Source organism: Pygocentrus nattereri, chromosome 9 (assembly GCF_015220715.1).
Source record: "Pygocentrus nattereri isolate fPygNat1 chromosome 9, fPygNat1.pri, whole genome shotgun sequence".
NCBI classification, from domain to species: domain Eukaryota; kingdom Metazoa; phylum Chordata; class Actinopteri; order Characiformes; family Serrasalmidae; genus Pygocentrus; species Pygocentrus nattereri.
This window is the reverse complement of record NC_051219.1, coordinates 1,182,660-1,200,032: the sequence shown is the minus strand read 5'-3', so window position 1 is coordinate 1,200,032 and position 17,373 is coordinate 1,182,660. Positions and strand designations below refer to the sequence as shown.

Sequence of the window (17,373 nt, the reverse complement as noted above, 5' to 3'; positions counted from 1 at the left end):
TTGCATGTCCGGAGGAAACCCACGCAGACACGGGGAGAACATGCAGACTCCACACAGAGAGGAACCCGGTCACCCGGCCGGGGAATTGAACCCAGACCCTCCTTGCTGTGAGGTGACAGCGCTACCCATCACGCCACCGTGCCACCCTAATTGGTATAAATAAACAGGATAAATGAAGCTCATGGTCTAATCAGCAGGCTGGCATATATGGATCTAATTCAGGAAATTATGAACAGAATACAGAGTTATTTAGGACTTGATGGCAGATGGGTCTCTGGTAAGAAGGCAGACTGTTAAACGGTGCAAATATGCTGATATTAAATCACCTTCAGAAGAAGGATAGCAGGGTGATCCGATTCCACTGACAAAACGCTGAGCGCAATTGGCTCCCACTTCTTGGTCGACGTTTATTTGCTTTGACTGTTCTGTTGTCACTGGATTACACATCACTGAAGCTTTTACGCAGAACTGTTTTGTGGACTGGACTTTCTTCATATTGATTTTACTCATATTGCACAGCTATTGGGCCGTCTGATATTTTGGACTGTTGCATGCCCTCTGGATTGCTGGACTTTTGCCAACACGGTCTGATCCTGCCATGCGCTGAAGCCTTCTCCCCCACTGCTCTTTCTAACGCACTGTGCTAATCAGCTTGGTTGGTAAGTATTATCCCTTCCCTTAACAAATGTTCACAGAGAGCTCTGTGGTGTTGCAGACAAAGAGCCAGTGGAGTTAACAGTATGACAGCTGGTATTTTGGTTTGTATGCTCACTTTAAATCTCCCAATCATGGTACTTGAATATTCACCAACAGACTTCTATTTCTGGAACTGTCATTTACACCTTGATCCAGAGATTTACAAATTCTGTAAATTTCTTGGAATAGCTATGCACCCTCACTACATACATACATTCCCAGAGGTAGGATAAGCTGGACACTCTGGTAGGATCTGGTAGGACTCATGACCATATACTGAACCACTTCCTCAGGGTTGATGTGGTCATCTACATCACATACCCCATAGATGGAATGGCAGGGATTCTCCCAGGTTTAACTACCTAAATTACCTTATATGTTTGATGGTAAAGGCAAATCTAAATCAGAAGTAATGAGGCGTGAGAGGTTTGTGCGTTTGATGGTAAACGTCTCTAAATCTAAATCTGAAGTAATGAGGCATGAGAGGTTTGTGCGTTTGATGGTAAACGTCTATAAATCTAAATCTGAAGTAATGAGGCATGAGAGGTTTGTGCGTTTGATGGTAAACGTCTCTAAATCTAAATCTGAAGTAATGAGGCGTGAGAGGTTTGTGCATTTGATGGTAAACGTCTCTAAATCTAAATCTGAAGTAATGAGGCGTGAGAGGTTTGTGCGTTTGATGGTAACTGTCTGTAACTCTAAATCTAAAGCAAGTCCATCTCAGACCGTTAGAGTGTTTGGAGAATGTTTCTAGAATGATGTCTGCATTGATAATGTAACAGTGAAGGATGTGATTATGTTTCCTTTCTCAGTCACTTTCATTTCTATGAGAAGATCTTCAGAAATCTTCATCTATATGTCCTATCCCATGCTTTGAAATTGCAAAGTTTAGGCCTTCTTCATGTTCCAAGGATAAAATTGACTCATTTGGGTGGCCTACCATTTAGTCCAGTAGCTCCCAAATTATGGAATGCTCTCCCCCAAGTTTATACGGGATGCCGCCGATCTATCCTTCTTTGAATCTCTGTTGAAGTCTCAATTGATTTTACTGTGTTATTGTTGTTCTGTTTACACTTGAATGTTTACTGTATTACCCTTTTGTTGTCAGTTGTTTAATGTGTTCATGTTCTTTGATTGTAAAAGCATCCTTAGGCAAATGCTATATAAATAAAATGAATGTTGATGATGATGATGATGATGATGACTTAGGAAATGTGCTATTACACCTTCCCGTGTGGAGCATCAAAAGGTCTTCTATCAGAAGAACAGAACATTGTGAGTGTACTTGTTTCGGTCTGGCTGCTTTCAGTAACACAGTCTTATCCAGGACTGGGAGAGAGGCAGTAGGATAGTGTAATGGCCGGGAGCATTGAGATGGACGCATATGCAGAGACAAGTGAGATTTATTTAGTGCAAATTTAAAACCAGGGTCAGAACAGTCCATGGTCAGAGAGGCAATATGTAGAGCAGAAAGGACAGACATGACAAAAAAAGAAACATACACTTCGAACACACAACTTACATCAAACATATATCCAAACATCTCAAAGACCTGCAACCAGAAAGGGGAAAACACAGGGCTTAAACACATGAGCGTAAACGAGGGACAGGTGGAAACACAGGTGGAGACAATCAGGGGTGGAGTCACAAAACAAGAGGGCAGGACTGAAAACCAAAACAAAGAAGCATACGGCAGGACTGGGAAGTAAACACAACACGAGCACATGGACAGGACTGGGAAGAGCCAATCGTGACAGATGGTAAAGGTATCTGTGCGTCATTTACTCCAACAGGCTGTAGGAGGTTGGAACCTGATTTTGAAGACTCCACCTCCAGCAGAATGATGAGATAAACTGAACAGGACAAACCGGTTCAGAACAGAGCGAGAGACTCTGAGCAGGTCATCGTTTTACAGAGAGAGAGGAATGAAATATAATTCAGAGGAAACACAGTGAGTATCTGACTCTGTACTTGAGTTTCTGTAGAAGCTGTGAACACAGATATTCACAGTTAACACTAAATAGATCAGACTCGTAACTTATCTGTTTTCACTGTGTGTGTGGCACCAGTGTGCAGGCAGGTCGAAATGTAGGCGCTGGGTGAACGTGTCATTAAAATTCAGGCAAGTTCATTCCTGAGTTAGGCTAGTGATGAAACATGAGAAAGCAAGCCTAGTAATTTCCTAACATTTGATCTTGTGTATCTGTATTGCATTATATTTCATGTAGGAACTGTGATGGACGAGAGAAGTGCTGCAGATGAACTCATCCAGCTTGGCTGTGTGATCATTACAGAATCTGAATCTCAATCTAATGCAGAGAGTTTGAACTTTAAACAGCTCTTTAAAAAGCTTCTTTCTACAAGGGCTCTTACTGAGAGCTTCTTTCACTGTTTACGCTCAGTTAGGAAGAGTCTATCACTGAGAGCTGAGCAAGTTAAATTATACCTCAAAAACCCAAACCCTGGTTTGAACTTAGGCAAACAGACTAGTCGTGAAAACATATCAAAATACTGACTCTTCTTCTGATTTCGGCATGTACAGTGGGGCAAAAAAGTACTTAGTCAGCCACTGATTGTGCAAGTTCCACCACTCGGGCAACGAAGGAGTGGCTCCGTAACAAGCATTTCAAGGTCCTGGAGTGGCCTAGCCAGTCTCCAGACCTCAACCCCACAGAAAATTTGTGGAGGGAGTTGAAAGTCCGTGTTGCCCAGCGACAGCCCCAAAACATCACTGCTCTAGAGGAGATCTGCAGGAGGAATGGGCCAAAATACCAGCTACAGTGTGCAAAACTGGTGAAGACTTGCAGGAAACATCTGACCTCTGTCATTGCCAAAAAAGGTTATGTTACAGAGTATTGAGTTGAACTTTTGTTATTGACCAAATACTTATTTTCCACCATAATTTACAAATAAATTCTTTAAAAATCCTACAATGAGATTTCCTGGACTTTTTTTTGTGAAGCTATGATGAAAATTACAGACGTCTCTCATCTTTCTAAGTAGGAGAACTTGCACAATCAGTGGCTGACTAAATACTTTTTTGCCCCACTGTAGCTAGACTATGGGTGTGTGAGTATAAGAGACCCACCTTCTCTCCCCAACACACACATGAACACATTGAGTATACACACACACACACACACACACACACACACACACACACACACACACACACACACACATACATAGCTAACCTCTCTCTCCCTCTTTTATATCTTTCTCCCTTCCTTTCTCTCTCTCTCTCTATAAAACTCAGCAGCTCTGATAGTGAGTCTTCGGGAGTGCTGGCTGATGAGAGGATTAAAACCAAGTACCATATTTAAAAGAAGTCACTGAAGTACCACAATTAACCTCCTGACTTGGTGACCAGAGACTTTTCAGATGGAAACGTCCACTCCAGCTAACGCCGATCCTGTTCAGATTAACATGACAGCTCAGAAAGGAGGACAAATCTGTGCTTCTGTTCTCCTTGGGAATAAAATTCAAGGCTCAGTGAACGTAACCATTAATCAGAGAGGTGAGTGATGTGGTGTAAACTGTGTACAAATGAATGGATCTGTCTGTCAGAGCCCAAAAGGGAGAAACCAAAAACAGGGTCACAAAATACAAGCCAGGATCATAAACAGCAAACTAACAAAATGAGCTCCTAGTTTGCTCAGAAGACTCTGTAGCAGAACCTCGCAAGGAGGAGATGGGAACAGTCTTTACAGACTGGTGTTAAAGAAGTTCTGGTGTGACTAGTGGGAAGACCTCGAGAGTGATTGCTGACTGGAAGATGACAGGGGGAGGGGGCAATTGTCGGTGGTGTACAGAAATACATTTCATTGATTGCTACACTATATGGACAAAAGTATTAGGACACACCTCTTAAACAATTAATTCAAGTGTTTTCATTCAGTCCCATCACCACACGTGTGTAAAATCAAGCACCAATCCATGCAGTCTGTCTTTACACACATTTGTGAATGGATCATTCTAAACAGCACAATAAATCCGAGCATGGTGCTGAAATAGGATGCCACTGTTGCAAGTCAGTTCACAAAATTTGTTCTTTCGCAAATATACAGCCACTCGGTCACAAACTGTCAGACCATGCAAAGTTACAGAGCAGGTCGTCGAGTGCTGAGGAGCACACTGCATAAAAGTCGGCAATGCTCTGTTGACTCAATAACTGTGTCAAAAACCTCTGGCATTAACAACAACACAACAACAAAAACTGAGAGCTTCATAGCAGGGTTTCAATAGCCAAGCAGATGTATGTAAGCCTTACATCACCAAGCACAATGCCAAGCATCGGATGAAGAGGCGTAAGGAAGCTGCCACAGTATTCTGGAGCAGTGGAAATGTATTCAATGGAGTGACAAATCATGCTTTTCTATCTGGCAGTCTGGTGGAGGAGGAATAATGCTATGTGGTTGTTATTCACAAGTTGACATAGGCCCCTTAGTTCTAGTGAAGGGAAACCTTAATGCTTCAGCACCAAGATATTTTGGACAACTGTAGCTTCCAACTTTGTGGGAACAGTTTGGGGAAGAACTTTTTTCTGTTCCAGCATGACTAAGCCCCAGAGCACAAAGCAGCTCCATAAAGTCATGACTGGGTGAGTTTGGTGTGGAAGAAGTTGACTGGCCCTCACAGAGCCTTGACCTCAACCCCATTACACACCATTGGGATGAACTAGAACAGAGATGGTGAGCCAGGCCCTCTTGTCCAACATCAGTTTGGGACCTCTCAAGTGCTCTTCTGGATGAATGGGCAAAAATTCCCATTGACACACTCCAAGATTTGTAGAAAGCTTCCCAGAAGAGTGGAAGCTGTTACAGCTGCAAACAGAATCAATTCCATATTAATGCCTATGGATTTAGAATGGGATTCATAATAGCTCCTGTAGGTGTGATGTGTGGGTGTTCCAATGCTTCTGTCCATATAATGTATTAGTTTTAAGTAGCTTTGACAAAGTTTTGATATTTACGGTTGTCACTCCTCCAGGTCAGGATGTGCCCACTTCCAACACCAGTGCAGTTCAGGCTGGTGCTCCTGCTCTCACTGAAGGTAATGTACATATCACCGGTTATTTACTACTTATTCATTTCAAAGTTCTATAATTTGGCACATTCATAGCATTAACTCTAAACAGTACCAACAGGGAATACATGTGATTGAGAAGCCTACAATAAGTTTTAAAAATAGGATGTCAAAATATTTTATACAGCAGTGATTATTAAAAATTCATTGTTGTTTCTGGTTTCATAGCTGAAATAATCCACCCCCCACCCCCAACATCAAAGGCTAAGGTTCATTTGAAGAACCACACGTACTTAAAACATTTCTGTTTACATTGTGTTTTCATATTCCAGTAAACTAAGCACTTCCAAACAATCTTAAATACTTCCAAATGCTAAAATATTTGTTGGTGTTGTGGTCTGTGGTAACTTTCTGAAATGATTGTATGTAAGAAAAAGATTTATGGACAAACGAAAGAGAAATAATAAGGAAATAAGAAGGCCACCTTTTTGAATGAAACTTACTTGAAACAACTGCAAACATTAAAATGCATTGTCTGTGTTGAACTCCCAGATGTGATCTCTGCATATAAGCAAAAACTGGAAACAAAATTCCATAGCATTAATGAAGGAATCTCACAGCATGGAAAATCAACCCATTTGAATGAGATCTACACAGAGCTCTACATCACAGAGGGAGGGAGTGGAGAGGTCAATGATGAACATGAGGTCAGACAGATTGAGGCAGCATCCAGGAAACCAGCAACAGAGGAAAAACCCATCAAATGTAATGACCTTTTTAAAGACAGACCCATCAGAACTGTGCTGACTAAAGGAGTCGCTGGAGTTGGAAAAACATTCTCTGTGCAGAAGTTCATTCTGGACTGGGCTGAAGGAAAAGCCAACCAAGACATCCACTTTATATGTACCCTTCCTTTTAGGGAGCTGAATTTGATAAAGAAGAAGCTCACTCTAATTGAACTTCATCAACTCTTTTTCCCATACATAAAGGAACTAAGATCAATAGACTTTGAATCTTACAAAGTCTTGTTCATCTTTGATGGTCTGGACGAGTGTCGACTTCCTCTAGATTTCCAGAACAATGAGAGCCTGTGGGAGGTAACAGATTCAGCCTCAGTGGATGTGCTGCTGACAAACCTCATCAAGGGGAACCTGCTTCCCTCGGCTCTCCTCTGGATAACCTCTCGACCAGCAGCAGCCAATCAGATCCCTCCTGAGTGTGTTGACCTGGTAACAGAGGTACGAGGGTTCAGTGACCCTCAGAAAGAGGAATACTTCAGGAAGAGAATCAGTGACCAGAGCCTGGCCAATAAAATCATCTCACACATTAAGTCCTCAAGAAGCCTCTACATCATGTGCCACATCCCAGTCTTCTGCTGGATTGCAGTCACTGTTCTAGAGAGAGTGTTGGGTGGAGCAGAGAGAAGAGAGTTCCCCAAGACTTTGACTCAGATGTTCTCCCACTTCCTGATCTTTCAGATCAAACACAAGGACCAAAAGTACCATGGGAAATATGACACTGATCTTCAGCAGACCAGAGAGATGATTCTGGCCCTGGGAAAACTGGCTTTCCAACAGCTGGAAAAAGGCAATCTGATCTTCTATGAGGAAGACCTGAGAGAGTGTGGCATTGATGTCAGAGAAGTGTCAGTGTGCTTAGGAGTTTGTACCCAGATCTTCAGAGAGGAGTTTAAGCTGCACCTGGGGAAGGTGTTCAGCTTTGTGCACCTGAGTGTTCAGGAGTTTCTGGCTGCTTTATATGCATTTCTCTCCTTCATTAGCAGAGATGGAACAAAACAGCTGAACAGAGATCTCTCTGGTATTTTCATACAGTACAAGATGTCAGATTTTCTCAAAGCTGTGGTGGGCAAAGCCTTAGAGAGTAAAAATGGACACCTGGACCTTTTCCTCCGCTTCCTTCTGGGCCTCTCACTGGAGTCCAATCAGACTGTCATACGAGGCCTAATGACCCAGACAGGAAGCAGCTCTCACAGCAAAGAAGAAACAGTCCAGTACATTAAGGAGAAGATCAGGGAGAATCCCTCTCCAGAGAAATCCATCAATCTGTTCCACTGTCTGAATGAACTGAATGATCATTCTCTGGTGGAGGAAGTTCAAACATACCTGAACAGAAGACATTACAGTGTTCTCAGTAAAGTGAGACTCTCTCCTGCCCAGTGGTCAGCTCTGGTGTTTGTGTTGCTGAACTCAGAAGAGGAGCTGGATTTGTTTGACCTGCGTAAATATGACAAATCAGATGAATGTCTTCTGAAGCTGCTGCCAGTGATCAAAGCATCCAGAAAAGCTGTGTAAGTATTTTATTGATGTGTTACTGCAGTGTTTATTACTTTGATGTAAGACTGGATGGTATTGCATTGATTAGAATAATTATTTTCATTAGTTACTCTAATTAGCTTCAAACAAAGCCCATGGGCAGATGGTCAACATCTGCTTATGAACATTATCTATGACCCAAAGCTCAAGTCATCTTTGATGCATGAAAGCCATGAGTGCTCTGTAATCTGCTAGCTCATTTAGTAAAGGTTGTATAACTCAATAGCTATGTTACCTCAACTAACATCCATTGTCCTCACACATGCCAGCTAGTCTAACAGTCTTTGCCACTCGTTGCACAGTAGCTCCTCCTGCTGGCTGGAGGTTTGCCTGGTATGGTCGTTTTAGGGGTCTTTCTGCTGCTCCTTCTGCTTTAGGCTTTTCATGTAGGCACATGAAAGGCCAAGGAAATCCTAGAAAAGAAGCATACTGCCTAAAATTCCTCACTGTAAATGGAAAAAATTCTTTGACAAAGTAGTCCTGACTGAAACTGAGAGTAGTGTTAGTTCAGGCAGGCCACAAATTCAAGCTCAGGCCACTATCACCTGCTATTGTCAGCTGATCTCAAAGAGCTGACTACTCAGCTGATTGTCGGCTATACGTACCATTGGCTAAATTCATCAGGGTGCTTATTTAAGCTGCTTTAGCCTGCCATTCACACACAATCTCCTCCTCCCCAACCAGCATAAATTAACATGTAACTAATGTAACTGTGATTATGTGAGTAGTGGATAACTGCCAGGTACAGTACTTATTGAGTCCCTATTTATATGCACAGGCAACGTCAGATTGAATGGAAGTATACCAAATAAGTCACCCAAGGCTATATAATCCCATAATTACAAATTTGCACAATTATATTCATAACTAGCGCAGTTATTTATATCCTGACCACTAGTGACATGGACTAGTGACATCAAGTCCAATGATGCTGCCATGTTGATATATAGCTGAGAGAACGTGCATGCCGTTGTCACCAACAGGAGCCCCTTACAAAGTGGCCCAGGATGTGGACACTTTCTTGATGAAAGACCAGTAGCAGGTGCAGTCAATGGATGGTTCACAGCTTTGTACTCCTTAGTGTGAAAAGAAGTAAAAAAAATGTAATCACTTTGCAATATTAGTCTTGCTTGTTTGTTTGGTTATTCATGTACCCTAATGTAACAATATCTCTGAATAAAATCGAACCCAGACTATATATCATTTGAAAAGCAGAAATTTTAAAGGTTTTAGAATACAACATGTTTAGAATACAAGTGTTTAACAGAATGAGATCATATGGACTCGGTGTGCACCACACAGTCACAAAATTATTTTATAAATTCTTACATAGTATAGAATGGTTTTCATTATGCAAAATATCTGAGGTTTTCTGCCCCTTGTGTATGGGACTGTGTGAATGGGGGTAATGTTTTAAAAAAAATGAGCCCTGCTTTGTAGAATGTTGATTAAATAATGTTGATGTTGATGAATAATGAAGAGACAGAGTTAAATGTGTGGCAGTTTATTGGGAGAAGCCAGTGAAAGTCTTGGTAAATGGAAACTGAAACTGTGGAGCGATAATGTCCTGTTAAGACAGGCATGCAGAGTATGATTTTAGAAATGTTGTCCTTTGGTGACAACCCACACTGTATGTTTGAATCACCCATCAGTCAAAGCTGTAAAGACTGTATAGAAGTGCTCGGTCTAACGTGCTATGATGTGTGTTCACTCTGTAAAACACATCCCCTATGGACATATCTATGCACAGTTACCAACAAAACCATTTAATTCATAACAAACTATTGAGCAAAAATGTAGAGAAGGCTACAGTTGCTTTGCTAACTAGTGCCACACTGTGCCCTGAAACAGAAAGCATGAAAATAAGATGATGTACTTGGGGAGTTGAGGACAATACAGCCTATCTAGTCTATTTTGTAATGAGAATTAAGAAACAAAAACTATGTTTATTCTCATACCATCTCATTCCATTTGTCCCCACATGAAATGTTGACTTTGCTGCCTGCATTTAGTTACTTGTGTTCACCTAATAGAGCAAGTGGCTTGTCAGTGTCTGTTTTTTTTTGTTTGTTTTGTTTTTCTTTTGTTTTTGTGAGAATTCAATTTGTGAAATGCTCAAACTGAATGACATGGAACCAAAATGTCAGAAATCCATTCAATAATCTGACCTGTCAATCAGAGCTTGTTTGGACATTTAATCAGGCATTTTTTGCCCCCTCGCAATTTATGTCAAATGGCAGCCAATTAAGCTGAAGTTTGGCTGTCCATTAACTATAATTTACATATAATTTACAACTATATTTTTTTACAATAATTTGGAATACATGTTTGCTTCCCAGTTGTGGATGAATGTTTGGTTTCTTAGTGACAGACAAAACAACTGAATTCCATCCTCAATAGAGTAGTTCCTAATTAGGTGTTGGAAGATAAAATTCCTAAATTCAGAAAACATTAACATCTATAAATATAATTTCTGCTAAAAAATTCTTATCTTGTATTTGTCAGTTTTTTAAACTATGAACTGAATGTTTTTGTAACACTGATATATCATTATTTCTTTAACTGTGTGTTCGTGTGTTTAGTTGTATGTTTATGTTGGTACGAGATTGTGTGTGTGTTTATGTGAGATTATTAATGTGTTTGTGTGTGTGATGTCAGTGTTCTGATATATTGTCATTTCTCTCCCAGACTGTATAACTGTAATCTCACAGAGAGAGGCTGTACAGCTCTGTCCTCAGTTCTCAGCTCAAACCCCTCAAATCTAAGAGAACTGAACCTGAGTAAAAATGAGCTGCAGGATTCAGGAGTGGAGCTGCTCTCTGCTGGACTGGAGAATCCACACTGTAAACTGGAGAAACTGGAGTAAGATCATTATCACTGATGGTATACATCACACACCTGCACACTTTTATAGGTCTACATGGTTTTATAACTTTATAACAGGTAAGACACACCCACCATAACAAACAGTCAGACAAATAATAATCAGACTCCACTTTTACAGTGCTGCCATTGCTTCACAGTGAAGCATCTGTGAGGAATCCAGTTCAGAGGAAAACACAAACTTCACTCCTTACAGTTCTTTTTGATTGATAAAACATTTAATGAAACTCTGTTTGATTTAATTTTCATTGCCACTTTCTGAGCACATCTTTTGGAGATTTGTTATAGTCTAATTTCTTTTCTCATTTTTCACATTCTTTCCAATCAATCAATACCAATCTGACACAAAACTCAATCGAATAGCTGTGTAAAACAGAGGGAAAACATTTGATAATGCAAAAAGAAAACATTCTCCTAGTCATATTTTCAGCACCTGTTTCATCTACATAGTGCACAACTGTACACATTCATAATGTGATTTTCACAAGCAGCCCAGTGGCCGGTGGCATCCCACTAGGGTGACACTTACTGACACATTTAAAAGACTTTGTTTGAGTGTGTCACCTTTAAGGGGGAAGGGTTATGTGGCATTGTGTCACTGGACACACAGCGCAGAGGCTCTTGAGAGATGCATAGTGGGCAGTAAAATTGCTGTTGTTGTTGATGTTGTTATTCATCACTTAAAGGAATGTGTATGTGTTTGTTCCTGTTGTTCTGAGTCTGGGATGGGGTTGAAGGGATGATTTGTGTGCAGTGACGAGATTAGTGGTTCACCAGTGGCATGAAACCTGTGGTTAATGGTGACCTTCCCCCACCAGCATAGTGCTTTATGTTCCTATTGTATCCTATGTATCCTATATGACTCTTCTTCCGAGCATCACAACAATACATTGTATTGTAATGTACTGCAAATGTCCTGAAAGCAAACAAAAAGAAATCACTCAAATTATTCAGAAACTATTTTTTTACTGCTTTTTTTCCCCATATTGCTGAAAAACAGGTGAGAAAAGTAGAGGGAAACACTGCCAAATATACCTGTGAGACTTTGCCAGGGGGGCTCAAACTGAACGTCTTACCAATCATGCCGCACTGAACTAAAATTTCCAGTAAAATTTAGGCAAGATAATTATAGATGTAATCAACCATTGTTTGAGACAGAAGATTGATGAAAGATCCAACCCAAAGGTCTACACTGCAGTATCCTACACATACTGCTACTGATACATATGGTCTCTGATCACTGGTTTTACTTCATTTGGGACATTTGCTCTCAAATATTCCCTTTTCAACAAGTACAACAAAAAGCAGAAACAACATTTCTGAAGTGGATTGTGCAGGAAATTGGCTATAGTGTCTCTGGTAGCAACAATTCTCTGATTGTTTTGCATTCTCAATAGTTAAGTTTGTCATTATGTAAATCAATTTTATACAGTGATAGTCTCACCTGTTATCTGCTCCTCATGTAATAAATACTGTCTACAGCCTCCTTTATCCACGCTGACTGTAGAAAACTGTCTACTGATTGCTGAGTTAACAATTGTGCACTATGAATTTCACACAGGTGCTTAATGTAGATATACTTATGAGAGTATTATCTATAAGCTGTCACTACATGCTTTCCTTTTGTTTTAACGTTATCCAGTGAACTTTTCTTGTTTTCTGTGTTAACTACTTTGAACATTTACGTGAAACATGAGTGAAATCAATAAGAAAGTGTTAAAACACATGCAGAAGGACACTTCAACTTCACCAAGAGTCTGGGAGTGAAGATTATGTTGACCACAGTTTCATTTAATGTATTTTAGCAATTTAAAAAACCAAACATAAAGAAGGCCTGCAATGATGTCTGTAAAGGAATATGTGATAGGTATGTGTGTTATTGCATAAAGACAGTTTATACAATGGCAGTCTTATCTATTGAGATTTTGAAAAATGGGTACAGTGGAAGCTACAGTGTGCCAACCTAGATTTGGGTTTAAATATAAAAAAGGGCAGGGACTATCGAGCAGCAGCCCATTTGCCCTCTGCTTCTTTTTCTTTTTCTTCTTCTTCTTCTTCTTCTTCTTCTTATTATTATTATTGTTGTAACACCTGGGAGCGAAGAGGCGGATGCATACACGAAGATAAGCAAGTTTTATTTTGGGTAAATCCAGGGTCATGGTCAGAACAGTCCAGGTTCATATAGCCAACACGGAGGGATCGTCAGACAGACATGACAAACATTTAGAACAGATCGGGCATTTAAATATAAAGACAATCAGCACAAAGACATAATCAAACAAAGACCAACGAAACCAAGGGGCAAACACATAAGGGGGCTTAAATACATAAGGAATAACAGGACACAGGTGGAAACACAGGTGGGAACAATCAGGGGTGAAGTTACAAAACAAGGGGCCGGACTGGGGATCAAACAAAGAAATCACATGGACTAGACTAAAACTCAACAAATGCATGTGGAAGAGTCGGATGAGCCAATTGTGACAAATATATTTTGCTGTTCTGGCTGCATGAATAAGTGTAGGCCATAATTGCTAATGATAGACTACATTACATCACTATATCATGCCAAAATTTTATCATTACTTTTCCGTAGGCATGCCTCCGTGGGATACAATAGGGCAGGCCAATAGTATCCAAACTTATTATTTACATTGTGTGAGGCCTCTTAGTGAGTCATTTGAAGGAAATGATCAACAACTAATTGTGTATCTAATGGGATTCCCTATGAATAATATGAATATAATGTTTCACATTTGCATCACTTTGTCTTATATTGTGCTATCAGATGAACCGATCTTAGCTAGCTAGCCACCTAACATATTGGCAGCTATATGAAAAAAACTGACATTAGCTTATGAACTGCAAAGAAATGTTCAAGCAATCAGGACAAACTACATCAGGTTTAGGTTTTGTTTAGAGCTCTGTGTGTGTTGGCCTATAAGTATGAAGTGTCTTTCTCCTTTCTTCAGGCTGATGAACTGCAGTATTACAGACAAAGGCTTTGCTGCTCTGGCTTCAGCTCTAAAATTAAACCCTTATTCTGAACTGAGAGAACTGAACCTGAACTCCAATAAACCAGGAGAGGCAGGAGTGAAGCTGCTCTCTGATCTACTGGAGGATCCACACTGTAAACTGGAGATACTACAGTGAGTTACTGACACTGTCTCTACACACACACACACACACACACACAAAGGCAAGGCAAATCAAGCTTATTTAAATAGCATTTTTCATAGATTTCAGTCATTCAAAGTGCTAATTGTGTCAGTTAAAATGTCTTTACAGGAGAGAAGTGCAGCAGAGCTAACCATGTTTTAAAGTGAGCTGAAAGCTGCTCAAATAAAAATGTTTTCATGCCAGATTTAAAAGTGTCTAATGTTAGTGTTCTTCTAATGCTCTCTGTCAACTGGTTCCATATAAGAGCAGCATAGTAGTTAAATGCTGTCCCCTTGTTTAGTCTTCACCTTTGGCAGAACTAGCTGACTAGTTCCTAATAATCTGAAAGTTGTTTTCGACTCATATTACAACTACAGCAGATCAGATAAATATGCTGTTTCTGCACCATTAAGACATTTATAGAGCAGTAACAGCTCCTTAAAGTCTATTCTGGAACAGGCTGGTAGCCAGTGTAAGGATTGTGTTACTTCTATTGTGTTACTTGTGTCTACTCCCTTGTGTTACTTCTATTGAGAACTCTGGCAGCTACATTTTGAAACAACTGAAGCTGTTAGATTGTCTTTTTTGGGGATCCAGTTAAAAGACCATTACAGAAATCAATCCTACTATAAAGAAAGGCATATGATCTGCTTTAGCCAAGAAATCTCTAATGTAGTTGATGCTCCTAAGGTGATAAAATGTTGAATTAGCAATTGCTTTGACATAGTCTTGTAGTGTTTGGCCAAGAGGCAGCTTATTCAAATTAAATAAGACCCAAGAATTGAATCCTGGGGAACACCATGGTAGCAAAGAACTAAGAGGAATAGAAAGCACTGTTCAAAGTAAGGCTGAGCAAGCCATTTGGTTTTGTTTTAGAATTAGCAGGATGGGACATGCTAGCAGGCATGGAAGATGAGGCTGCAGAGCTGTGTGCTTTTTTGCAGCACAGCCTTTTGGTTTGGCAATGGGTGCGGGCCCATTGCTCTTTTCTGCCAGGTGTACTCACATTAGCGGCTTCTTCCAAGCATTCCACTGGCCTGGGTCTGTGTGTCTCCACTGCCGAAAAAAAAAAAAACAACAAGCCTCTGAAAATATAAAAAAATAGCTAAGCTAACCAGAGAAGAGTCTGGATGGTAAATAAGCAGGAAGTAAAACACAGTGAAGAACATAAAGGTGTGTCTAAGTGTCTGAATGTTTTATTGATATGCTGTGTATTAAATGAAAACAAAAAGATTTAATTTCAAACATGAAGTATTGAACAATATGCTGTAAAATGAATACACTCTAATTACTAATAACAGCTGTTATTTAAATAAATCATCATAAAATATTATTTGTGTGTGTGTATTTTGTGTGTTGCTCTTTAAGTGTGCTGGGTTTTCTCCTCTCTGCAGCCTGTCTGAATGCAGTATTACATGTGAAGGCTGTGCTTCTCTGGTTTCAGCTCTGAAATCAAACCCCTCCTCTCACCTGAGAGAGCTGAACTTGAACTACAATAAACCAGGAGATTCAGGTGTGAAGCTGCTCTCTGATCTACTGGAGGATCCACACTGTAAACTGGAGACACTACAGTGAGTTACTGACTTACTGACACACACTAGAGAGAGAGAGAAAGTGTGTTGACTCTAAAAGTGTGTATGAGTGAATGAATGTGTAATTTAGATTTTGTTCAATAAAAAAAATATTTTATTCCACAGATGAAATACTGTATAATCTGACATTAAAAAACAATAATAAATTAGACCATCATATAAATGATCACGAAATTAGTAGATTTAAATGGAAATGTTATTAGTGTTAATGTGTATGTTTGTGCATATGTTTGTGCTTGTGCGTGATTGTGTTTGTGTTTTATATATGGGTGAGTGTGCGTTTTGATGTAAATGTAAGGAGGTTTTTGTGTCTCTGCAGACTACATGACAGCAGTATTACAGATGAAAGCTGTGCTGCTCTAGCTTCAGCTCTGAAATCAAACCCCTCCTCTCGCCTGACAGAGCTGAACTTGAACTACAGTAAACCAGGAGGACCAGGAGTGAAGCTGCTCTCTGATCTACTGGAGGATCCACACTGTAAACTAAAGAAACTATAGTGAGTTACTGACTTACTGTCTCTACACACACACACCACACACACACACACACACACGTGCGCACACGCAAACAAACCTTTAATCTTATTCTCTGTTTTACAGCATTTAGCTGATCTGCTGTCACACACAGAGGGTTATGAGGAGAGGCGGAAATTACTACAAACACACTCAGTATATGGTTCTACACGGGGATCAGTCCATTGATCTTAGAACACCAGCAGCTTCTTTGTTTGATGTGTCCGTCTCCTTTTCTCAGTGAGGTTCTTCTTGATCAGCTACACGTCCTTTCAGACCCACAGCGCTGAGTGGTCTTCTCACAGTGGAAGGAATGACAGAAACACCTGTGGATGTTTTCAGATCTGAAGCAGCTTGATGTTCTCCTCTCTCAGAGATCAAAGCTTTCAGTGCTGTTTATCTGATGGGGGCAGGTCTGGGGCCCACCAGCTCTTCCAGGTAGTTGTTAGGAGCCACATGTTCTCTGTATCTTTTAATCCATTTTTGAACTTGTTTTTTTTCTATTTATTTTCCTTTGAATTTCCCTTTATTTTTGCAAGGGGATTATCTTATATTCAATCTCCTCACAAATATCTCCTGAAAAATATATAACTTGTACTAAATGACCATTTTGACTCTGGCATCTTTTGCAAAGTATTATATACTACGCTTGTAATTTCATCAATCCATAAGACATTATTACATCTCATTAGCCTATATTTTCACAGTAAGGATGTTTTTGGGTTTTAAACTATAATAAACATTCATGTAGCATTTTAAAACATTTTGCTGTACGTGGTTATTCTGAATTCTTTGGTAACATGCAACAATATTTCTTACTTCATAATTGAGTAATTATGAACTAATCAGCTATACATTTATTTATCATAAATGAACATATTTCATTAATATATATATATATATATATATATATATATATACTTTATAACAGACATAAAAGCTATTACTTCTATCAAAATGAACTAATGAGCATCTGTTTCATAATTAACAAATGATGTGCTATCCATAAATTTAATCATTATTAGTTTAGAAAGTAACAGCTTAGGTTTAACCCATTTTTTAAAAATTAATTAATAACAAATCAGAAATCAAAATGTTATTCAATGTAAGTGACTATATTATATGACTATATACAAAAAAAAATAATAGTAATAATTTGGTCATTAGCAAGCA

General features: G+C 39.6%; 1 pseudogene; it reads left to right on the top strand.

The window, feature by feature from the left end:
- Positions 1-70: 70 nt before the first annotated feature.
- LOC108410737 overlaps positions 71-17,373 on the top strand; it is a 33,704-nt pseudogene continuing 16,401 nt past the window's right edge.